The 26216-nt window shown below is 35.8% G+C and overlaps 1 protein-coding gene across 5 annotated transcripts in view; it reads right to left on the minus strand.

Moving 5' to 3' along the window:
- Positions 1 to 26216, minus strand: part of LOC143244237 (plexin-B-like) — a 124728-nt gene that overhangs the window by 61807 nt on the left and 36705 nt on the right. Inside the window, exons 2-3 of one of the 5 annotated variants that reach the window (XM_076488543.1) lie at positions 18378 to 18510; positions 16862 to 16987 (exon numbers count right to left, since the gene is read on the minus strand). The exons of 2 other annotated variants lie outside the window; for them this stretch is intronic. The gene's annotated coding sequence lies outside the window, so the exon portion shown is untranslated. The remainder of the gene's footprint in view (positions 1 to 16861; positions 16988 to 18377; positions 18511 to 26216) is intronic. 2 more of the 5 variants (XM_076488542.1, XM_076488546.1) reach the window with 2 other exon arrangements.

Raw genomic sequence — 26216 nt, forward strand, 5'->3', positions numbered from 1 at the left:
AAAAAAAAAAAAAAATGTGTATGTGCTTTTCTACAAACAAACACAAACAATGGCTTCAATCATACATTGAAACTATTGATTTTGTTCACCTATGTACCTGAAGACATCCGTTCATTGGTAAGTGAGAACTTGACACCGCGGTTCGGCAGTTTGACAATCATAGTTAAGATGGGAAAGCAACATATATTCTGGTTTTTATTTTTCTAGATTCTAGCCGGCAGATGACTGCTAACTGAAACAGTATTACCATATAATGTGGTTCTAACTTCATTAAACATGTAATACAATGTTATGTTAACAACACTGTTTTCTTTACTCAGTAACTTTCATAAAATTACCTGGAATGCGTGTCTGATTTTTTACAAAGCAGATGATGGATTACAAGAGGACAAAGTTAATACATTAACACCAAGAAGGAATCAGGGTTAGTCTGACACGACAGTAAAAAGTTCTACCCTGCGTCTGTGCATCGAAACTTCGTCTTCCAACATATTTAAACAAGAGGCGAATGAAGACAATAAAAAAACCTTTTAAAAATGTGTTCGTGTTCCCCTTCCCAACTGAACTTAAAATCTCAAAAAATTCCTGGATTTCAAGAATCAGCTGGATTTACCGAAAAAGGATGGAAGATTATTCTAATGACACAGAACTTGACATGTTCTAATGGCATGTTACGTTAGCGTGTATTCAGACCTACATGTTAAGTCACGACCTGTTCTGCTTCCATCATTAGCGGATCGAGGGTATAATCTTAAAGGGGGATGAAGCACCTCATGTAAGAGGTAGTGATGTCAAAAGTAGATGAATTTGAGTTTGTGTGATGCGAGAAAAACATGTAAGAAGGCTTGGCCCTAATATTTAAAAATTTGGGAAGAAAGAAAATTTAGGGAGGAAAGGATCCATTGTTTTTACATTTCTGACGCTCCCTTCTTAGTCTTGCAAGACATTCATTGAGTTTGTGTTTTACCCGGGACCCAAGATAATTATATGGACAAATAAAATTCGTTGCTTAACAACAGTGTGAGACATTTTGTTTGTTTGATTCATAGAAATGCAACACTGCACTATTATCAACTATGTCCGCCGCAGGGAATCGCGCTCCGGATTTTAGAGTTGTAAATTCGTAGACCTTACATATATCAGTTGATTCGAACATAATTTAATTACAAAGCGCTCGTTTTACAACTTGTAGCAAACTGAAAGCATTTGAATTGAAGATGAAGATCAACTTATGATCTCCAGCCAGTAGAAATGGACAACTGAAGGGGGGTCCTTCGTATCAGTATTTAAGCACATGCTACATTTCGGATGTCTTGGGGAACTACAGCACTTGCCTCGCCCCTAGATTAGAAGGCAGCTTCTATAGCTACGTAAAAAAAATTCCAACTATATTCTTAATAATACGTTACTTCAGCACTTTCCAAACTGAATACCTTAACTGTCAAGAAAGAACAGTTAAAGAAGGAAACACGAGAGAGAGTTACTTACGTCAGTAATTATCCAAAAAATGTTTGAGGGGGCTATTACCTCTTCAACAGCTTCAGTACAAATTCTGCGTGTATTTAAACAAATACTGAAATCCAACGACAACAGTTATTTTCCAAATTTTATACATCAGGTGGTAAGGCCTCCCAGTGGCTCAGCGGTATGTCTACGGACTTACAACGCTAAAAACCGGGTTTCGATATACGTGGTGGGCAGAGCACAGATAGCCCATTGTGTAGCATTGTGCTTAATTCAACAACAACATCATCAGGTGGTAAAAGTGTGTGTGTGTGTGTGTGTGTGCAATGCCATATCGAGTTATCTGCTGAGCCCATCGAGGGGAATCGAACCCCTGGTTTTGTAAACCCGTAGACTTACTGCCGTACGAAATAAATAAAAATGACCTTAGGAGAAGATGAATCATCACGCTGTCCTCAACAAGCCAGCTCAGTATTACTTAACGTCACTGAACATGTGCTGTCATCATCCCTCACCTCGAGCCTTTCCGACTTTCCTCAATCACTAGATTATTCACTAGTCTCGATTGGCGCCGGCGACGACTAGAAGGTACTGGAATTATTTCTTGAGCTTCAAATAACCGGGTCTGCAGTTACTGGTTTATAATGAGGTGTCACTAGCTCGTCTTTCTTGTCATTCTCCACAAGTGGTAGTCAAGGTGGAGAAGTGCGGTGGTTCAGAAAAAACAGAAGAAAAGACCTTTCCGTTTGATGACTTCATTTAAATCACGTGGCCTTCGGTTTTCCACAACATATCTGTTGCTGTGCAGCAGAATGTATTCCATATCGAATATTTCATTTCGAAACACTGTCTAGAGACATAATACATAAATCTTGAATACCCTCCCGTTACCATCTATATTTAAATTTATTATATAAAATATGTTTTGTGCAGCTGCTAAAGCCTATATTGTAAAAACAAACTGAGCAGAGCAGAAAGCCAACAAACGAGGATAATCAATGAAGAAATTATGTTCTCGTTGTTTGTTTTTTTGCACAATATATTGAATATAATACAACGTAATTCTGTCATTTGAAAGTTTAGAATGAGTGTAATCCGAGGATAATAGCTGAACAAATCTTTCTGGTTACGGTGTAAAAATTCTAAGATAAATTTTTGAACTATCCTTTAACTCGTCTCACCAGTGTAGCGATGTTTTGGTCTTCACTGCATAATACTCAAGTGTGTTACGATGCGCTGAGCATCTTGCAAAATTTGTTTGGGAATTTTTGTACAAAGCAACATATACACAGATCTCTCTACGCATAGTGGTTCCTGGTAAAGCACTAATAAGACTGGAAAACATCACAATTGCACCGAAACTGCGGAACGCGTTTATAAACAACAGGTCGCGAACCAGGAATCCCCTGATTCACTATCCGATCATGCTCACTTGCAAAGTTTCCATTTCAATGAATTGAAAGTTCTCTACAATTACTGGAAGTATTATATGGACATAGTAAACGTGATTAACTTTCGTTTGTTTGTTTGGAATTAAGTACAAAGGGCTATCTGTGCTCTGCCCCCCACGGGAATCGAAACCTGGTTTGTAGCGGTGTGAGTTCGCAGACATTCCGTTGTGCCACTGGTGGGTGATTCACCTTAGACCACAAGATTATGATATCATAACGATCGCAATTATACTTAATACATTTACAGCTGGTCTCTACGTAAAGTGGCGCGTTCCAACCTTATTACACTCTGAACCAAAATACTATTTATTAACCCTAAGATCTTAAAACGATCATACAAGAATTCCCGAGTTTTATATTGCAACTTTAAACATGTGAAGACTCAACAAACCAATTTTTCACATAAAATTTTGCATGAGTTCAGGGTTCGATCCCTTACAACGAAACTTGGAAAATTCAGTTTCATTGAAACTCTTCCCAAATCAACAACCATTCAATATTGACCATAATTCTACGCTGTAAAAATAGTTGTAAACATCCCAACTTCGAGAATTTACCAGAACACGAGTATAGGAAACCGCTTTATTTTATGGTTTATCATATCCAAAAATGGCTATTACGTGTAAGCCTATGACCAACTTAGAAGAAAAAAAATAACTAAAATCACTTAGTGCGTGATTTGTCTTCTAACTATGAGAAAGTTTCACGTGATTAGTTGATTCGGATGCGTACGTTAAAATTCGACTAATCACGTTGAAACAGAACCGGCGAACAAGGGTGATGATTGGTTATCACTTTTAATTTATGTAAGTTTTCAGTTCTTGGAATCATTTAGATACCTATTTACACTCGTTATCTGAACGTTTCAATGTGGACTTATTTTGATCGAACGGACATGCAATTTTACACAGAGAGTATTTTGGTAAAGCAACCAAAAATGTGTGAAAATAACCTTGGTTGCTGAAAGTGTGTTCGACCCCAAGAAAACTGATCTTTATTATTAGTCTTGTGTGATGAGATACAATTCTTTCACATAAAATATTATATAATTTAAGTAAACGTACTACTGTAAAAATACAAAAAGTTGAATACACATAACATGTAGCACCAGGAATCACGGGAAAATTTCGAATATATTAATTTTTTGTTTGAAGTGTTTATAACGATAGTTGTCGAGTTCTCAGTTAGACACTCAAAATTATTCCAGTAGGTGACTTACATGTACATTATGTCCTCCCCCCCAATAATTAGCCTAAAGGTACATTTTGGTGTTATTTTTCCCACCAATAAGTGACCTAAATATATATTTGCGTGTGTTTTTTTACATCAATAAGTAACCTAAATATACATTTGTGTGTGTTTTTTTACATCAATAAGTAACCTAAATATACATTTGTGTGTGTTTTTTTACACCAATAAGCAACCTAAATATACATTTGTGTGTGTTTTTTACACCAATAAGTAATCTAAAGATACATGTTGTTTTTTCCAATAAGTAACCTAAATGTGCTTTAACGGGTTTTTTCATGTCAACATCGTATAAGAAGTTTATGGAAGTATTCTCTGACTCAAATAGTTAATTTAGGATTTGAAGTTTAGTGTACGAAAAGGATAAAACTTTTATGTTGAAAATAATTACACTAAGTGAAATAATATATTAAGTTACCCAGTGATAAACATTACAGAAAGCATTACACTTAAGTTAAGCCTTTACATACACCACTAGGAAAAACCTATTTTATCATTGGGAAGTTTGACAGATTCTTTCAAACATATTACATTTTAAAATTAATTCGATTTGTAAAAATGATGAAATAAGATGATTATTTAAATATTGCTCATGGAACATAAACCTTTTTACCTCAAAAATTTGAGTACACAAAGTTTGTATAGCGATTTTTCTAAAGTTTCTGTTTATTGTTTGTTTGTTTAATTTCGCGGAAACCTGCACGAGGGCTATCTGCGCTAGCCGTCCCTAATTTAGCAGTGTAAGACTAGAGGAAAGGCAGCTAATCATCACCACTCACCGCCAGCTCTTGGGCTACTCTTTTACCAACGAATAGTGGGATTGACCGTCACATTATAACGCCCCACGGCCGAAATGGCGAGCATGTTTGGTGTGACGGAGATTCGAACCTGCGATCCTCAGATTACGAGTCGAAAACCTTAACCAACTTGTAGGTCAGGCCTAATTAGGCTCTAATTACTAACTAGAAGTGGAGTGGATCGACTCACGTAGCTTCCATCAAAAATAGCCGGGTTCGATTCCTGTCCACTACAGTCACAGTCTTAGAAGACGAGAGCGGATTAGCAGTAAGAAGTTCTTGGTAATTAGTTAATATTTAATTTGTAATTAATAATTTGACATGAACGGTCATTAGCCATGACAACAATAAGTAGGCCTATCTCGGGTTTAATACAATTAAACCTTTGACAACAGTATATTTACATTATTCAATCTAGCTACACATTCTTATTCCAGCGTTTCCCAGAGTGTAACCCCGCCCCTGGATACGCAAATAATATTTTGAAAAGGGGGGACAAAGTGTTTACAGCCAATGACGGTAAATTAAGCGTTTTAATGCATTTTTATTAATTGAAATACTATGTATTTAGTACAACACATAAGTATATTTTAATGCGTGTCCCCGTACTAAGTCCTGTCGGATCACTTACTATTTTACTCATTAAAGAAAGAAACAATATGTGGGGGAGCAAGAAACCATATTTATTAAAACGAGGTTTGAATGTACTTTATCACTTTTTAACTTGCAATAAATAAACATCTTCTGGCATTAATGTTTTCAGAATGCTTTTTCAATGTACAAAATAACCATATCCCGGACAGCCCCACATACAAAGTGACTGACGTCTATTAGTCACATTTAGTATAAGGTGATGTATTTGTATACACTATCAATAGTATTATAGAATAACTGAAAAATGAACACTTCATGTTAAACCATTTAACTTCAGAATACGACTATCTTGTTTGCCGAGCGCTTGCCACAGTAAACAACCTGCGGTACTGCCCCTAGTGAATGTTTTATAAGTTACGTTAACGCATTCTGCTTGCCTTCTATACTTTCATTTGTTCTAAAGAATATACAGACACACACACACACTTTTTTTTTCTGTATAGTCATCACTGTACATTCGGACACAACTGTTACAGTCTGTTGTCTCAGCGTGTCAGATTTCAACAAGGTGGCTGACAGGATCACTGAGTCTTTGTGACGTTTCAAAACTGGATGACAATATTAGAATGGAATGAAACCTGATATAATATCAGCGCACAGCGACATTAGGTTTCACTTCAGCTATTATACAGTCCTCTTCTGTTCGAACTTTTATGCTTTTGTGGGGAGCCTTCCGACGGGTTACTGTTCGGAGCACGTGCGCATCACGTTGGTTGTCATGGCAATGTAGTCTCTTTGATTGGGGAAGGAAGCAAGAAACGCTCCAAGCTGTTTACAAAACCCGTTCACGAACTCAGAAGTTTACTGTCGGCGCACGTGCAGTTAGCCACCCCATACAAATTACGCGAGCTCAAGCTGTGACAAGTACGACTTGGAGTATTACATATACACTTTATTTAGATCACTGTAAGCCTAGTTCAGTCAAGCTGAGACGGTGAAATTTCTGAATTTGAGAAATAGGCTTAACGTGTTTTGGCTGTTACAATATTTTAAACTGTGGTAACGTGAATAAAAATGAAATTACAAAAATATTCTTTATAATAACTTTAATATTAAAGTTACAAATTCTTTGTACATTAAAATATGGCATATTAATACTACGGTGAACAAACATCCCAACGATAGTTTTTTGGAGGATGCTTTAACACTCCGGTTTTCATTTTTTCAGTAATCTCTAAATTACTAACAACTCCTTCTCAATGTGTTAAGTCTCTGAAAACTGTAAAACAACAAACAGGTATTTTCCTTTAATCGGATAGAAAACTTAGTGCCCAGATCAGAATGACGTCACACTGCTTACTCAGAAGTTGGCTGAAGCGAGCAGTATACTAACAATCTGATTGTTTCTTCGGCGGTTCGAGCTACTGTCACGGATGTAATGAATGATGGTGTTCTGTATGTCTATCTTCACAGTTGTGAACATTCATCCAGCAGGTTCATATACTCTTCCATCAAAGTGTTCAGAAACACTTCATCAACAACATAATTTTCAATACTGGTAAAGCATCCTGATGAACAGCTACAAAATGCGAAACCAGCTGTTCTTTCGTTGCCGGGTTCTTTTAATTAATTTAATGGAAGTGATTCAACCGCTAGTCGAAGGAACCTTAATAAATATGTTTATTTTCTCATTTAACATTTTTACAAGGTTAAAAATTGTGGTAATTTGTAGCTTACAAATGACACTAACTGCACTACATTCGCGTAAAGAATAAACTTACATTTCTTTTCCTTACTTACTTTTCTTAACCTGAAGATGACCCTTAAAGGTCGAAACGTTGTTCTCTGCCTATCAATAAAGGTGTTAATACCCACACCAGCCGTTCTGAGATATATTTTTATTTCAAGTGGGTTTCTGGTCATCAATAAAAACTTAGTTGTACTTCATGACCGATAAATCACGCATCTCAATATGCGCGATAGCTAACATATTAAAATATTTCACTGAAAACAAATTGGCTGAATCAAAAATACACCCTGACTGATTCACTATACAGACTAGAAACGATTCTGTTATCTCGAAATAACTCTTTGAGCCTCGTATGTGTATATAACCCAACCTTCGAATACACATCAAAACGTACACGCCTGAGTCTTAACTTTTGAACGGTTATGAAATTATAACACATCGCAGTGAACCGCAACTCATAGATAAATACACCTGAACAAAAGATTAGAAACAAACACTTACCTTGAAACGAGATGACACTTGTATTATAGATAAATCATTAAATACACACTCAAAGAAACAAAGTAACTTTAACACTAAAATCACTCAAAGACGCGCGAACAGAACATCTCAACTATTAAGACACGTTTGGTAAAAACAAAACAAAACCGTCATAACCAGTATCTTAGTCCTTAAACAAACCAATACGGCGCTTTAACACATTATATTAATCATTAATACAAAGTGTAAACCAATGAGGCGCTAAAACAAATTATGCTAATCATTAAAACACATAGGAAACCAATGCAGTGGTTTACTATGTTTTAATCATTAGCATAATATATTCAAGCGCCTCATTGGTTTACTATGTATGTAAAGTATTAAAACACACAATAACTTAACAATAAATCGCTATATTTTACAATAATTACATGTAAACAGTGGAAAACATAATACCCAGCTATACAGATCGAACAACAGCTGGCATACATTCTTATCTCCTTCCCCTAAACGATTTTATCTTCCTCCATATTTTGTTTTATGTATTACTCAAAACAGTAGAATATCTTATGTCAGTTGGGGTTGAGAGTATGGAAGTTTTTGTTCTTTTTCTTAACCTATCTGCGAGATACCGTTCGTAATTATCGTAAATCTAACTTAGCACTACAAGCTTAACGAAACATCCGTCAGGGACATCTGTGGGCATATCAGTTCATTCCCAACTGCTCCGAGTATGTTCGCCATTTCAGAGCAGGAAAATATATATATATGTAAAATTGTAAGTTAAACTTTAATACATAGACTGACAGGAGTCGCGTGTCAGTATTGTAGTAAATGAAACAATGGATATCATACCATACGTCAGATAATTATATTTTAGCTCCTTTGTTTTTCACTATTATTTGATTTTTAAATCCTCTTCATTATCCAATAAAAACAAAAATAATTGAAGATGTTATTTTTTTCGTACTTACGCCTTACGGCCAATTTTTAAAACAGAAAAATATTTTTTTAATCCGATCAAAGGTTAGTATTTAATGAAATATAATCCTGTAACTACGTATATAAAGGAGAGAAACAGAACCTCAACCAACATTCTTACTGACCTGCGCGGTCGCAAAATAACCAATCATGTGCCGCGCACTTCATCATTCCAGCCTCGCATACCCTCAAATAATGTTGAAGAGTTTCAACACATTGACAACCTCAACAACACTGGCAACCACTAGGCCTAAATATCCAAATAACCATCTAGCATCATTGCAAAGCGGCCTCATAATCCAACAAGGTCGATGATATAAGAATATCCACCCCTAAAAATAAACACACAACAAAAACTGGTAGCGCAAATTCCTTGATATTGATGCACATCATTTTTCAATGTATTAGAAGTAACATTAATCATAACTACAACTTAACACGCTAAATCTGCCTCATCCACGTTTAAATAATATCCTTAAAGGTGAAAACACTCGCGTTTCCTTGATTACCGTAAGATGGCATGTGCATCTATTTAGGAAATCTATTAATGCTATCTAGATTTTAACAACTGTCCAGTGGGAATGCAGTTAGCCATTAGCAGGCTAAGGGATTAACTGCCACTTTTATTGGGGCTTGGCATGGCCTAGCGCGTTAAGGCGTGCGCTTCCTAATCTGAGGGTCGTGGGTTCGCGCCCGGTCGCACCAACCATGCTCACCCTTTCAGCCGTGGGGGCGTTATAATGTGACGGTCAATCCCACTTTTCGTTGGTAAAAGAGTAGCCCAAGAGTTGGCGGTGGGTGGTGATGACTAGCTGCCTTCCCTCTAGTCTTACACTACTAAATTAGGGACGGCTAGCACAGATAGCCCTCGAGTAGCTTTGTGCGAAATTCAAAACAAGCCACTTTTATTACGCACCCATAAAGTTTAAAGTGCGAGGAATATTCTGTGGTACCTCCCGAATTCGAACCTGACTCATCAACACTCAAATTTAGAACTCTACCATGAGATCAACCCATGCGGTGGGATATATCCAACCGTTAGTTTCTTACTGGACTGTAACACGGTGCTCGTTTGTCAAGCAATAGTTAATGTGGTCTGTAACACCGTACGTGGAATATATATCCAAGTAATAGTTCATCACTGGTCTATAATATGATACCTGTGTGTCATGCAGTAGTTAATGCGGCCTGTATTTGGTTTTTGTTTTGTTATTGAATTTCTCGCAAAGCTACACGAGAGCTATCTGTTTTAGCCGTCCATAATTTAGCAGTGTAAGGCTACAGGAAAGGCAGCTAGTCATCACCACCCACAGCCAACTTTTGGACTACTCTTTTCCAAAGAATAATGGGATTGATCATTACATAATAATGTTCCATGGCTAAATGAGTGAGCATGTTTGGAGTGACGAGGATTCGAACCCGCAACTCTCAGATTACAAATCAACCGTCCTAACTACGTGGCCTGTAACTCAGTACAGTGGAATATATTAAAGCAACAGTTTCTCACTGGGCTATAATACAATTCGGTGGATCAAACAATATACAGTTATTGGTCTGTTAACGACCGACTTTAACCACTTTCGGTAAGTTCCAAATAACTGTAGTACACTTATATTACATTAACTTGTACTACAATACTGTCCTTAAAGCAAATGTATAGTCGATGACGCATGAAACATGTTTACACAACGGTATAATTAACTTGAACTGTTTAACTTGTACCGTTCCATAACCTATCCAATCAGATGCACTCAAACTGCAAACTTATTTCATAAAGCCAATATCACAGTAAACAACAGGTCTCGGTTCAACACTGATATCCAGGAGTTCTAGGTGAGTCTACACAATTTCTCTATACCATCCACGGTTTTCATAGAGTCTCACGGTAAAACAAAAAGTAAGGAAAGTTTTCATTTGATTGGAATAGTTTCCAAAGATAAGCAGCCGCATGTGTTTCGTCTTATTTCCCAATGTTTTTGTTTATTAATGAAAGCATTGTAAACGAGCAATTATTTCGTAACTTTTTTCCAGCTTCCACAAACAGACAAACTAGTTCATATTTCTAAGGTCAGTCCAAACAAAAGAATTACTGAAAGTTCATTGACGATAGAAATTAATGTTTGTTTTTTTTCTTTACATTTTTACGTTTGAAGGTTTGGCGACAATATACTTACCTTCTGGTTAAGACCACAACCATAACTACGTCGTTAGGGTACCAAATTAACGATTACTAGACGTATCACAGCCACGTTTAACAGAAAAATAAACATGACACTCAGGCCTTTTGGATTTACAATAGATGTTAAAGGGGGAGGGAGTGGATACCTTCTAGTAATAAATCGTTTCCAAAGAGTAACGTTTCGACTGTACCATTCTTGTTCTTAAATGTTAGAAGCTGAGAATACGAAAATGTAAATACAATTCAACACTCGAAACTTTGTGCACCTTACACCTTCATGAGGGCTTCCAGTGAGTACAGGATGGACAAATATGAAGTCTCTTTTATAAAATACAGTTAGTTTCCCTATTCCTCCTTCTAAATGATAATAATAGCACTAAGCTGCCACATCGACTCTGTGGTGGCTGGAAATTCAGTTTGTTATCTGCGCTAGCTACTTGATAACTGGAGGGAAGAGGGCTAGCAAGCACTGCCCACCACCAATACTTGGACTACTCTTGTTAAACTGAAGAGTCGTATTTTACTGTCACTCTCATAATGTACTGACGACCCAAAAAATGTGGAAAGCAATTTTTATTTTATTTTTGCTGGTGATAATGAGACGCTCGGTTCAACTTCTCAATTGTTATTCCAAATTTAGCTTGAACAATAGATGACCAAAAATGTAATTGTCTTCTCTCCCTCCTTTCAAGTATCGTGAAATTTATCAGGAAAGGCAGAAAATCCGAAGAGACATAATCCCATTTTCGTACACGATTAACCTGCACAGATAGTAAAAACACGTTGGGTTTATCGAGTGATTAATTGGTTGAACTTTCTATCGATCGAACGAATGCACGTCTTTGATACTATTAATCTGTTTTATATTTTGAAATTCAATTTTACAAATTTTGATACAATGATTTAGATCATAAACAAACACTAAGATGGAGGACCCGAATCAGTTTCTCCGCTTGTGTTTTCAACATAAGTAATTGACCTGATAGTTAAGAAGCTCGACTGTCACTCTGGGATTGCGAGTTCGATTTCCCTTTCAGCCACCGGGAGTGTTATAATGTGTCAATCAATTCCACTATTCTTCAGTCAAGAGACGTCCAAGATTTGGCGGTGGGTGGTGTTGACTAGGTGCTTTCACTTTATCACTGCAAAAGTTGTAACGGCTGGAACAGATAGCTCTCATGCAGCTTTGTAGAAAATTCAATATCAAACAAACACAATATCAAAAAGGCTTTTAATTCAATGTTCTATCACTTTTTTCTTAATCTAATCCTTCAACATGTACTTAATAAAGATTCTTGAAACTAATGGCCTGCCGTAGCTTTGTGCAAAATTCCAAACAGAATTCTTTCTTCTTCAAGATGAAGTTAGGAAAATAAAAAAAGAAATTTATTGTTCTTTCCTTCATAGATAACTTAAGAAATATTATTATTTTTTTGCTTTCCTAAACGAAGAAATTCCTCAGATTCTAAAGAAAGATATTCGGGATACACAAGGAGTGTAACTCTTCAGTGAAATAGGCTGTTCAGTTAAAAAGAAAAGGAAGGTTTTTAAGCGCTTTTAATCAATTACTGCGATAGATGTCGCCACTATCGCAAAAGAATCTCCCCTTCTACTTCCTACAGAAGTCAAGATGTACTCTATAAGCAGGGCTGTTCCAAAAACAGCGCAAACCCAGGAGGAAGAGTACGAAATACACTAGAGACAGTTTCGTTTAATACAATTATTTTGTACAGACAAAGTGGTATTCGCTTCAGGTTTCATCTAAGTAAATTAGTTTTACTTTTTCAAGTTGGATTTTAACAGTTTTGAAAAATTCTTGGTTGAAATTTATGAATATTTCCTTCCATCTTGATTTGGTCTTGGAAGACGTTTCGGGCTACGTAGTTATATAAGAAGAAGCGTGACACCCAAATTGTCGCCTCAGTAGAAATAAAATTGCATGAAACGTCGATAAATTTAAGGAACAAATTAGGTTTATTTTAAATGCACGTTACATATATTATTTAGTTTAGTAATTATTCTTTATTATTATCAAAAATTGAATATTAAATTTATAATATGCTATTTTAAGCCATTTGTTTAAAATAATTTTGAATTATGTTGATCTTAAGAAGTGTCTACTAATGTTTTACGATGGCTTGTGACTGAAAAACAAAAAACAAACAAGTAACCTACTAGTTTTCAGGCTTTTCAGCAACGTTTTCTTTTTAAATACAACCTGAATTCTTGCATCTTCAATAATATCAAATGGCAAGAAAAAATATATGAGGAAAAAGTATCGAGGTCTTAGAACTGATAAATTTTATTTTGTTTGTTATTAGCCACGAAGTTACACAATGGACTGTCTACGCTGTACCCATTGCAGGTATCGAAATCTAATTTTTAGCATTGCAAGCCCTCAGACTTACCGCTTAGCGACTGAGGAGGGTGGGAGATAAATACCAGAATAATTAAACTATTATTAGCCATTAATCTCCTAAACCGAATCATTACTGTGATTAGCTCGTGGATTTATTTGGTGGTGCGTCCACAGAACCGCTAATCAAGGATTTGGTATATAAACACGAGCATTTCAAGTGGATGTTTCGTATTAGTCAACAGAGTAACGAGCAAAACATTCAAAACGTTTGCTCCTTTCCTTTGGAAACCTTGTACATAGCTTTCGCTTGCGGATATACAAGAGTGATGGCAGTCATTAAACAGCACGGACTTCCAGACTTTTTTGACGGAGTGATGGGGAACTGACCATCAATTATAATACATCCACAATCCCAAGGGCGGAGCACGTTTATGAGGCAACATGATGTAACCTATGAAACTTCACATCCACAACCCCAGCACCATAATTCATTACACCACGTCGATTCTATTGGAGGCGTGCTAATTTCGTTAGCCCAACAACAGAATCACGGGTTCGAATCCAGCTACGTTTCATACTGTTAACGCAGAAATATTTCATGAAAAGTCTGTAGTTAAAAATACAGTTGAAATCCCTATTTCTAACGTGAAATAGCAGTAAATTCATTTGAGTTTATTTCTTTTAGCCTATTAGCCGTGACTCAACAGTTACACCAAATCATCTCCTTTAAAAAAACACAAAAAAAACCCGGAAGATTCGACGTTCGATACGCGATAAATTAGTTGGTTAAAAATATGGTTGACGATACATAATCGGTTCGAATCCCATACTAAGTGGCATATTTAAACACTTACCTCCAAATCGCGATCATGATTTGTATTGATTTAGAGCTTAAAGAGAGCAATTGAACGATATTGAATTTCTTCACAAGCTTCTAAAACTAGCTTCATAACAATAAAACCTAGTAGAAAAAAACGTAAGGGTCCGCCGTCCTTGCAAGTTTTAATAACGGATAAAGCTTTCTTCCTTATGCAGTGGTTAAGTGGGTTTATTTGGTTTTCTATAAAGATACTCGTATGTAACTCTACCTTTTCCAAACTATTTTAAACATTTTCAACCAAATTACCCGTGCAATACCTTTGTCATTGTTACGAGTTACAAATTTTTTTTTATTTTGCAATTTAGGTGCTGGCTAAAAGTCACATGACGTTAATATAGAAAAGTTTAATATTAAAATTTTTGCGTCGGAAGTTTTAGTAAATTCCAAGAAGATATAAATGGAAAAGACATTGAAAATATATATATATATATATATATATATATCAGTATAGTGAATCGATTAGAGAATGTTCTTGTTTCTGCTGGCAATGAATCAATTTTTTTTTCTTTTCAGTCATTTGATCCATCAACCGTAAAGTTGCAAGTAAGTTTATTTTGACGTTAGTGTAGTACATAGTGTATTATAAACGTGGCCTACGGTTTAAGCTAGTAAACGCAAAGAAATAAACTTATTTAATATAACGATGTGGACCAGACTTTGAAATATTTTAATTAGATAATTACAAAAAGGCAAAAACTACCTAACCAACAAGTGACGTTATAACAATAAATTTAATCATATATTCCGGTTAAAAACACTGTTGTTATACCGTTGTCAGAATTTATGTGAATATTTTCAACCAAATCACTCAAACTAGACGTGTCTGGAACTATTGTATTGTAATAACGGAAAAATAAGTAAGTACAACGAATTTAGCGCCAAGCTCACAAAGTGAAATTCGGTAAAAGTTAATGCACTATTTGTTTTAGAAAGAGAGGTTATGCTGAAATATTATATATAAAATAGACGATCCGTAGATTATGAACCTCTAAACAAGTACAATCCAAGGCTATATGGTGTATTAGATATAATGAAAACAACTAAAAAACGGGTAGATATCAAAACATCCTGTGTGAATCGTGTATTTAATAACGAAATATAAAATAAGATTCAAACCTTCCAGTATTAAACCACAAACAAATGTCTGCAATATAAATATAATAATACATGCTCAGGTCGTCAAAGTTCCAGAAATGTGTTTAACGTAAACAATATATTATCTTGAGATCCTCCATACAGTTTGTTGTAAAATTAAAGAAAGCCAGCACTGGTCAACCAAAGAAGTGGTACCTGTTTCACTTACTTACATTTTGGACAAGATGCAGTTTCATTCTTCACACACAAATTACTCTGAACACTTTAAATGTTCAAGATTTTATTAAGCCTAACAACAAATAAATTATACACGACTGTGTTTAAACAGTAAACGAACGCTGGTGTAATATTTGTTATTTCTTATTGGTCCCTCAAGAGCTTTAACACTAGAGCGAGATGTTAGAACAAAAGCGTGACTGTGTGTACGGTCTATTGTTCAAAACATTCAACCAGAGATCAAGTGCTGTAACATTAGTGGTGCTTTTCTACTGCCATACTTAACACTGTGTTCTACTTACTGACGAGTTCGTTACGTTTCTTTTACTACTTCGATTCACAGACCTTTGGTTGTTGTTGCTGGTTTTGATATTTTATATACCACTGGGTACTTTACTATTCTGGCCAAAAGTGGGCAACAGATATTTCAAAAGGCATGTATTTTCTTTTCATTTACTCGAAGTAACAAGATATTAGTTGGAATGTTTTAAACAGCGAATCCGTTGTTGTATTGTAATTACATGAACAAGATTGGATGGGTTTCTCCACGCAGACACAGTTTTCAAACACTTTACATAAAAAGAGTGAGACATGGTGCAGGCGTTAATGTTTATATCCGTCCTCAAATTACGTGTAAAGAAAACACTTTTCCAAAAAGGAAGTAAATGTATGATGACTAATATCAATATTTCAAACACAATGTAAACAAGGTAGTAGGGATGACGTTCGCATGGTCCTAACTTAATAGTACAGGCACATAGTGTGATAGAATGTTAATAGACAAAAACAGGATAAATTAAACTCAGTTATGATTCAATAGTTTATATATCACTATGTGTTAATTCTTGCTGGAATTATTATGTGCGATCCCCGTATTAACTGTCTGATATACCCAGATTGAGTGTTATGAAAAAGGGATTATGTGATGACAGCTATGTGATTGGTTACGGAAGCAGTTAGCACGTGGGTAAGCCACCTGGACTTTTAACCATTCAGGCTGTGCAGTGAACTCTAGCAAAGTGATTAAAAATATTCGGTTCTGTTTTTCATAAATAAGCACAAAGTTACACAACGGGCTATCTGTGCTCTACCAACAACGGGTATCATAAACTGGTCTCTAGCGGTGTAGGTCCACAGATATGCCGCTGTGATGCCACTAGGGGGCGTGTGGTTAGAAATATTGGGCCCGAATATTGTTCGTTGAAGATAATATAAACCACAAACTACCTTTTTTTTTTCTCCATACAATCGTTTACATTTCGTCATTATTAAAACAAATATTAGGCGTCTTTCTAAAGAAATCAAAAGACTTACAATTTTACTGAACGTTTGCCATATTTTGTGAAGATATAAAAATCGTATCATACCTTTAGGTTTTTCATAGTCTTATTTTCTGTAACGTTTTGCGCAGACGCCCTTCAGTCAGTCAGTGAAGAAGGAAGTGAGTAGAATATTGAATGAAAAGCAACTACTGTTGTTGCGAAGTGGCTAAGCTGTTGAAGTAAACAGTTCACGAGGAGAAAAAAAAAAAAAGACAAACACTTAGTGAAACAGAAAGGGACAAACTGAAAAATATCTTACTTAACTAATGTTATATAGCGCATGGTTACCTGTTGTATCTATAGTGTCTTAGCTGGCCTGAAGAACCTTGGTATTGTACACAAGGCCTCTTCGGCATTGGATGTAGCTAATGTTGTGTGGTTTGACATAAGATTATCTTTAGCTTAGACTCGTGAGATCTAAGAATCAATTATGAAGAACCCCAACACAGAAGTCTGAAAACATGATTAATTTCGGAAGTATTTTAATATTTTTACTAGGGGGCATGTTCGTGTTTCATGTACACACTTTTTTGTTCATTGTAGTAGTTTGTATTTGAATGTACAAAGTTCATAGTGTAAAGGCAGTGTCGTGTATTTTAAATGTTTTAAACAGTCAAGTGACCACACTAGCTACGTAACGAGGTGTGTGCGAAAGTACACCGAACGAATCTCATAGCCGATTTAACATGCATAGCTTAGAGTGTTCGGACTGAATCTCAAGATTTATGGTCCACACCCCTCTACCTCAGAAATGGACTTCGCAATCTGGATCCGTAGATGTGTTATAACAGTCGCAGTCAAAACTCACTATTCAGTCAGCCCAACGGTTGATTTCTCTCCTATCTCTCAGTTCAAAATTATGCATAGCATTATCTTGTAGGAGTTAAAGTCTAAACAAGCCTGTTAGGAGTTTTGATGGTTATCATTTGGTGGAACGGGGACTCGAACCTGCGACCCTCATATTTCTACTACTTAACAAGAGATGAGACAGGATTACGTAAAAAAAAAAACATTGAGTGACTAACATTAACATTGCCTCATTTCACTCAAAGACTAGTTACGATTTTCAGTTTATTTAGGTAATAACATCGTTTGCTAAGCATTGCTTCAAAAATTTGGCGGTAAACGTTTTTCTCAGACAAGTACATTAAAAATCACCGACAACAAGAACGACAAACTGGAGCGCGTGCACACAAAACTCTTGCGTTATTTATGAATCTATTTCCTCGCAAACTTCCCGTGTACAAGAACACAAACTAGAGCGCCTTTTAGATTTTTAGGTACTGGCTGATGTTGTTTGGAAGTTTAGCGTCGATAGAATACACACGATGATATTCGATACGTCATGAGGTAAACAGTAAACAATAGACGAAACAGTAAAAGCCGGAGGGACCACAATTGTTACATCTCTCCATTATGAACATAAACAAATAAAGATTCTAATCTGATAATCGTCACATGTGCTTACGGAATAAATAAATAGGCCTAAAAACTTACACGTAGTTTCGGTCAAGAATGCTTAAAAAAATCTTCACAGAAATTCAACCGGAGTAATACTTACTGTCAGACATCACGTACAGAGAACAAACACTGAACCTGCTCGTGAACAAAATCTGGGAGAATTTGCTCCGATGAGGTGGTAGAGTCCACTACGTTGTGGAGGGTGAAACTCAATAATTGTGCGTTGTTTCGTTCTATAGAAAAGAACACTGCGTTCGTCTTAGAGCTAATTCTACGACTAGGTTTTATTTAAAATAGCAAACTTAGTTAATCACTTTCCATACTATATTTTAGGAATGTTCATACCATCTGTGTATATAACGTGTTGATTTCTGAAAGCCACCCTCACTAAACGTCATCAATAAACGTACAATTTTGTTATACTCTTCCATAATTTACTCTCGTTGACATTCATAAATACATGTAAAACACACTTCTATCATGAGCACTAACGATGAATTTAAAGTTTTATTTTTGTTGTCTGTCGCCAGAGGTCGTGTTACACAACACACCTAATTTCTTCCACGACAGTCCAATTTTTTTAAGTGTGCGCATGAGCAACGAGTTTCTGATTTATCAATACTATTATTAATATATTATTATACAGAAAAGGTAAACAAATCTGACCTTGAATTCTTCCCTTAGATTTCTTTGCTAGGTCATAACAATAACTCGTAAGGAAATGACCTGAATATATGATTCGTGAATTATTATTTGCGCCATGAAACCCCTTTGTTTCCTAATTGCAAAATGATGGACCAGGAAGGGAGGAAAGCTAGTCACGAGCACTCACTGCTGCCAGTTCATGGACTACTCTAATTGAATAGTGGGATGTGACAGTCATTCTTCTGACGCTTCCACAGTCCTTACGCTACAACGCCAAAGCCAGCCTTATGCTGAGAGAGAGAGAAAGAAAAAAATTGTTTAGAGATGTGAGTAAACAAATGAACAGTTTTGTTTTTCACGTCTGTATTTTAGCAGTATTTCAATCGAGCATTCCACTTTAATTCAGCTTGTAGCTTTGGACGTCCAGCCAACTTTTGCCACAATTCCAGAGCTAGAAAGAGCAAACTTTGAAGGCAAACTAGGGGCAGCCTCTACCAAGAATGTATGAAGGGGGTTTGGAGCACGACCCCAAGAAAAGTCCAGCAAGCATTACGGGTATAAGAATAGGTTTTATGGTTGCTGAACCAGTATTTCTCAGCGGATTTTTGTGTTCCTGGCTAAAAACTGAAAGGCACCAAGTTTAAAACTGTATTCAGAGCTCTCTGGAATGATAGCCACAGAAGTAACTATAGGTAACAAAGGGGCGTGATCGGTACATTGGGTACTCTGTGAATTGTGAGGGGAGGTTTAGAACCTCACAGCTAAGAGCGGGCGCTTTATGCTAGTCTTGGTCAACCCAGAAAATACCTAAATTTCTTCCTTTTAAACAAAGAACTCGTTGAAAAGTTAATAAATGCGTACACGGAAAGAAGAAAAGCGAAGTTTGTTTTTATGAAGCTATTCTCGGAACTTTAAACGTTTATGACTGTATTAAATTGCTTATTAGGAAAACAATCAACTTAACAGCTTAGAACGTTTATAGTGAATCAGCTTTCTTTTATTAATTTTGCCCTGTTTCAAAATTAATGATCCCAAAAATAATGATCAGAAAATATATTCATAATATAATAACTACACCAATTTTGACAGATTTCCTGGGACACGTGATGTAAAAAAAAAAAAAGTGAAAAACGAAGAATTTTCGTTACCCGAGAAACTGTCTCAATCTATAGCACGCAATCAGTAACGTTTCGTCTACCTGCATGTATATTTCGGAAAATAATAAACCGATTTACGTGAAATATTCAGAGAAGATTTAAAGGTCTCTATAGGACGGTCCCCCCTGGATCTAGTCTGGATCCGGATTATGAATCACTTTAAAATCACTTATAATGTCGATATAGAACCTTTTTTTCTAGTTAGTTGATAATAATTGTATAAAGATATCGATTTGGACTCGATCTGAAGCACACGGTGAAACCAAAAATTCAAATACTGTATTTGCGGTGAGGCGAGGGTACGCAACTCAGACTGTTCTTGTTCAGTATGTTTTCAAATAAATCCACATTGGGCTATCTGTTAAGTCCCTCGCAGGGCATCGAACCTTGGATTTTAATGTTGTAAGTAATTAAACTTACCGCCGTACAGCAATGTTTCACTAGCAGCTAAAGAGCTATCTCTTCAGATGTGCCTAACTTTGAACCAATAGTCAAAATATAAGACACATAGTCAACAGCACCCAACACCGTCAACTCTTGTTTAGTAGAATAGAATGGTTCTGTCCTTTACTCTTAAGGTGCACCATGGCTCCCAAAAGAGTGGCGTGTTCCTACAACAATGGGTCGCAAACCATGAACCTTTGGCTTCATAGCCTCGGCATATTAGACATTAAACCACGCTCGACAACTGACCATCTCATTATTCAAACATAATTTATTACCCTCCACGTTTATGTTAATCTTTCCCATACTTCTGGTTTGTAAATGGCTCATAAAATTGATGGAAATACACTTCATTAACCAGAGCATTAACCGTTATTCACGCAACAATACAAAGAGCGTCGTAACAACTAACGCGTCTGTCCTATCCCATTGGCTAAGCGAGCTTTGGTATTAAGCGATAGAACACGTCAACAATAAATAGGCATATAGCAGATATGGTGTGGTTGACATACTCTTATATTGTCATGCATACTTTACTTTCACTCTTTATTTTCTGAGAAATATTCGTGTGTTTGCCCTCTGTTGGCGATATCTTCAACTATAACGAACACTTCACATTAAAAAAAAAGTTTATTGATGAGTGACCCTAATCTGTACTTGCGCGTGATGAACTACAAACATGTATAATTCCTAATTCTTAGTTCCAACATCTTGGGATAACTGTTAATTTCACGCAACAGTTCAATTAAATAAGGTTTTAAATAAAATTAATTAAAAGAAGGATCATACAATGACGACTATTTATCACACCTTAATATAAACAAGATCCATTATATGTTCGTACGTGCAATATGCACGAGTGAGTGCGTTAACATGCGTCATCCAGATTGAATGGCTCGATTACCGTTATTATTTGTACGGTACGGTGGCGAAAATGGGCTATTTTTGTGCGAGAAAAGAGAAATAAAAAAAAACTAACTCTGAAATATCATTTACACGTTTTGTTTTTGCAAAGTGTGACACTGAGTTTAAAGTACTTCACCAGTTAAACGAGTCGATTATTACTTCCCACAAAGCAGAGTGTTCAATTAGCATATAAGGAGGTCATTAGGGATTTAATGACAAAAGGAAGGAAATATAATGAACATTGCCTAACATTTTCCTCTACACAAGTTCTACTTCCTTAATCGGGTTCTCTCGGCTAGTATCGTATCAAAGTCGACTTGTTTAGCCGCCATGCAACTTCGTTAGCGTGTTCTCTCATACGTAAACTCAACATGCATTCGTAGGTTTACAAGTGTGAAGTATGATAAGAAATGGTATAATAACTCTTCTAGGGAACGTCATGTAACGACAAGTTCTCATATAAACAGTGTCAGTTGATAGCCGTGTTACTTCTAGCAACTGAACAATACATATGTGAAAAATATAAAAATCACCTCGTTATTACACCCACAAAAGTTTCGTAGACCTAGTAGACGGATTGACGCGTGTAACTATTTGTCACCGGATTAATGAAAAAGTGTGGAAACTAACAAACTATCGTAAATTAACTACTGGCCGTGATTTTGTGAAAACTGTCGAACTGAAACCGAATAAACTTGTTATTTAGGACACGACGATATATATTTAACGAGGAGTTACTGTGCAATCAATTAAAATAAACTATATTTTTAACTGACGAAAACATGTCGACACAAGAACAGCTGATTTGAACGTACACAACACTTCTTCACCATGTGTCTTCTTTCCTTCGAAGATCTCTCTCTCTTGGTCTTAGGAATTGGTCATTGAGGAACTGGAAGGGTCAGATGCGTTTGACCTCCTCCGTCCTTCAGCGTATGTTAATAAAAGAGGATCAGTGTTAACTTCGCGCACTCGCTCTGACCCCTTTCAAGGCCATGTCCATGTTGGTAACTATGGTAACGCTGATGCAAAAATACACTGTCGCTTCATTTGGTTGTTTGAAGTGTAGAACTTCAACCACTGTAACTTAACATTTATTTTATCAGTTATATATACCCTTTTAATGTTGTCATAATAACTGATAAAATAAATGTTAAGTTACAGTGGTCTAGTAATTAATTAGGTGGCATGTTTAATATTCAGTTTTAGATTCATAACCTTCGAAGATGGAAAACAATCTGCTTCAATTTTGTAATAGAAGAGATTGTGAGTAGCATGGGAGGTTTTAAAGAGTTAATTAGTTAGAACGCCCTCCCTACAAATGACAAAAACTAAAAGAAACATTTACACAAAATATATTTACTATTACTGTATAGTGTAATTCTTGCTTCATCCAGTCATCCTGAAAGTTTCTTTAGAATTACATTAGTAAGTAATACAACTCTTGATACACCACTATAGTTCAAGAATAGATGAAGAGTCTTTAATGGACACGACAATCATAAACCAACCTAAAGGTAAACTCGACCAACTAGCGATAAACAGGGCAGGGGCACTAAAATGTATGTCTCAAGATTGTCACGTAAATGATAACTGGGTTAGGGTGTTTTCAGTGGAAAAGTAGATTGTATTTCAGGGCTAAATTCTTCACTAAGCATATATGTAACTAAAGTGTTTTGTTTGTGTGTGCAACTGATAACACATTGTTTCGTCAGCAACGACGTTAAAAGCCAGTTATAATTTATAACATACAGTTAGAAAAACCATATTTATACACTGCTTGCTTAACTACTCCACAAATAAACCGCTTATAACTTAAATAAACCTTCAATTTTTTTGTTGTGAGATTAAACTATCTTTTAAGTCACAACGTAATGGCAATACATCAAATAACCTTTTGCACTGATTGTATTTATTTTAAGTGTACGCAATGTGACAGATCACGCTATGTAGTCTGATGGACAAAGAAAGAAAGAAAATAAGCATCGCGACTGTATAGCACACGCTCGCGGAAATATGTTGGCTGAGCTCCTTCATGTGTCACAATTAAAATAAAAGGTAAATACAAAATTTAAGCCTTATAATTATTACCGGGTATAAACTGAGAGTCCACTGGATTAAAACGCAAGTTTAATATTCATGATGAGTAAATATATTTAAGAATTTAAATCCTAATTTTAATGCTATATTTGAGTCACAGATTAAATAAATTTTGGATCAACAAAGACTACAGAGGAATTGTGCTGGAGAATCAGTAATAATACAAGCCAGTGCCAATAATGTTTGTTTTAGTGGGGATGGCTTGCGATCGCGTGATTGTGGTGTGTGTGGCTGTGTTGCGGGCAGTGAAATTAGCGGAGTGTTAGTGTGATACTGGGCGCTGTAGAGATTGGTTGCGTTGCGGGTGTTGGAGCTTATTGTTTCTTTCCACTTTAATTTTTTAGAAGTGTCTGTGAAAATTTTGTGAAATAAGATGGCGTCATCAAATTGTAAGAAGCAAAAGTATGAAGATGTAAAACAGAAATGTTAAGCCAGAGTGCAAAGAAGATTTTGCATTCGCCATTAAAGAATGTAAACCTTTGTGTCTTATCTGCAATGTGTTACTCAGTCATTACAAAGCCAGTAACTTGAAACGCCACAAAGAAACAAATCACAAAAATATTTCGTCTGATTATCCACCTAAATCAGAATTACAAAAAAGAAACAAGTTAAGAAAAACGCATATGTTGGACTTAGTGGCACTAAAAGAAACAACTCGAGGCGTTGGCATTAAAAATGCGATTAACAAATGCTGATATTTCACTGGATAAATTCGTCATGTTGCAACAGATGGAGCACCTGCAATGATGGGGAAAATGCATGATTAATTGTACTTATGAAAAGTGATCCCAGCTTTCCAGTGTTTCTCCCTGTTTATTGCATTATTCATCATGAACACCTGGCAGCCAGCTACTTCAAGTATAAAAATGCTATGAAACTTGTTCTTGAAATTCTCAATTTTATATGCTTAGGTGGGAAGACCCACTGACAGTTCCAAAAGTTTATTCAAGAACTGGAGCTTGAAGATAAACCCAGTGATGTCTCTTTCTACTGCATTGTAAGGTGGCTGTCAACCAGCAATATCTTAAATAGGTTTGTGGATCTGTTGGAGCCTATTATTACTTTTCTTGAAGAAAATAAAAGATTCTATCCTCAACTGGGAAATGATAAATGGATGTAATATTTCATGTTCCTCACTGATATAATGAATCATCTACAAACTCTCAATTTGGCACTCCAGAGGAAGTATAAAATTGTTTCTAATCTTACTCAGACAATTTTCAGCTTTCAGAGTAAAATAAGACTTTTTCAAAGAGACATATTGTCAAAAGACTTCAATTACTTTCCCAATCTCAAAAGGAGAGTAAAAACATTCCTTGATATTGAAATAAAATACCACTAACTGTAAGAATAAAAATAAATTACAAGGACTGCTTGATAATATCCTCGAGAGGTTTGAGGACTTGCAGACGCTAAAGCTCTGCTTCGCCTTTCTTGTAAATCCATTCGTGGTTGATGTGATCAATGATGGTTGTCCAATTATTGAACCTCTGGTTATAGAATCATCTGCTGTGGAAATGGAACTAATAGTAGTACAGGAGAACCTGGTTCTAAAAATGATCCATAACCCCATTCTACAGTTGAGTTCTGGAAGCAAGTTCCAGAAATGAAATATCTTGAACTGAAGAATACCAGTGCACTACTCATCTCAGTTGTCGGCACAACATACTGCTGTGAATCACTGTACTTTGTAATGAAGTTTGTGAAGTCAAAGGATACAATCCTTACAAATCAACACCTGGCGGAGCTAATACGTACAGCCTTGATAACATATCAACCATAATTTCAACGACTCACAACCAAGATGGAAATTCACAAGACTTCTAGCAGTAAATAGCCTGATAATTGTGTCAGAAAGATATTATGATAAGACTAACATTTTGTAAGATGGTTTCTGATTAAAATATCTGTAATTTTATTGTTTTACATGTTTTCCTTCATGTTTTGACCAGATATTTACTGAGACAAATAAATATCATTAAAAATATCTGTTTTCCCGCTTTTTATGTTTGAGAGTCTCATTTAATGTTAATGATATGAGAATTTGCATATTTCATAGTTTATTATCGTATGAAATACGCTTAATATAGTTAAAACAATAATCAGCGAGGATTTTGAAAACATTTGGTATATACACACACACACACACACATGTATTTATTAATATTTATATAACAAAATGTACATATTACAACAAAAACGTGTGTGTAATATCTGTTCATGTCTTGCGGCTCTCAAACATATGAAGTTTATCGCATGTGGCTCTTATGTTAAACAAGTTTGGCCACTCCTGGACTATATATAGCACGTTTGTGCGCATTTCCTGCCCCTTTCCCTCCAATATTCAAAAATCAATATTTTCAGACAAAGTAAGTATTCACAGATAAAACATTCCATCAATGTCAGTGAGCATTCACAGATAGAACATTCCATCAATGTCAGTAAGCATTCACAGATAGAACATTCCATCAATGTCAGTAAGCATTCACAGATAGAACATTCCATCAATGTCAGTAAGCATTCACAGATAGAACATTCCATCAATGTCAGTAAGCATTCACAGATAGAACATTCCATCAATGTCAGTAAGTATTCACAGATAGAACATTCCATCAATGTCAGTAAGCATTCACAGATAGAACATTCCATCAATGTCAGTAAGCATTCACAGATAGAACATTCCATCA

This window comes from Tachypleus tridentatus, chromosome 2 (assembly GCF_004210375.1).
Source record: "Tachypleus tridentatus isolate NWPU-2018 chromosome 2, ASM421037v1, whole genome shotgun sequence".
In the NCBI taxonomy this organism is placed as follows: Eukaryota; Metazoa; Arthropoda; class Merostomata; order Xiphosura; family Limulidae; genus Tachypleus; species Tachypleus tridentatus.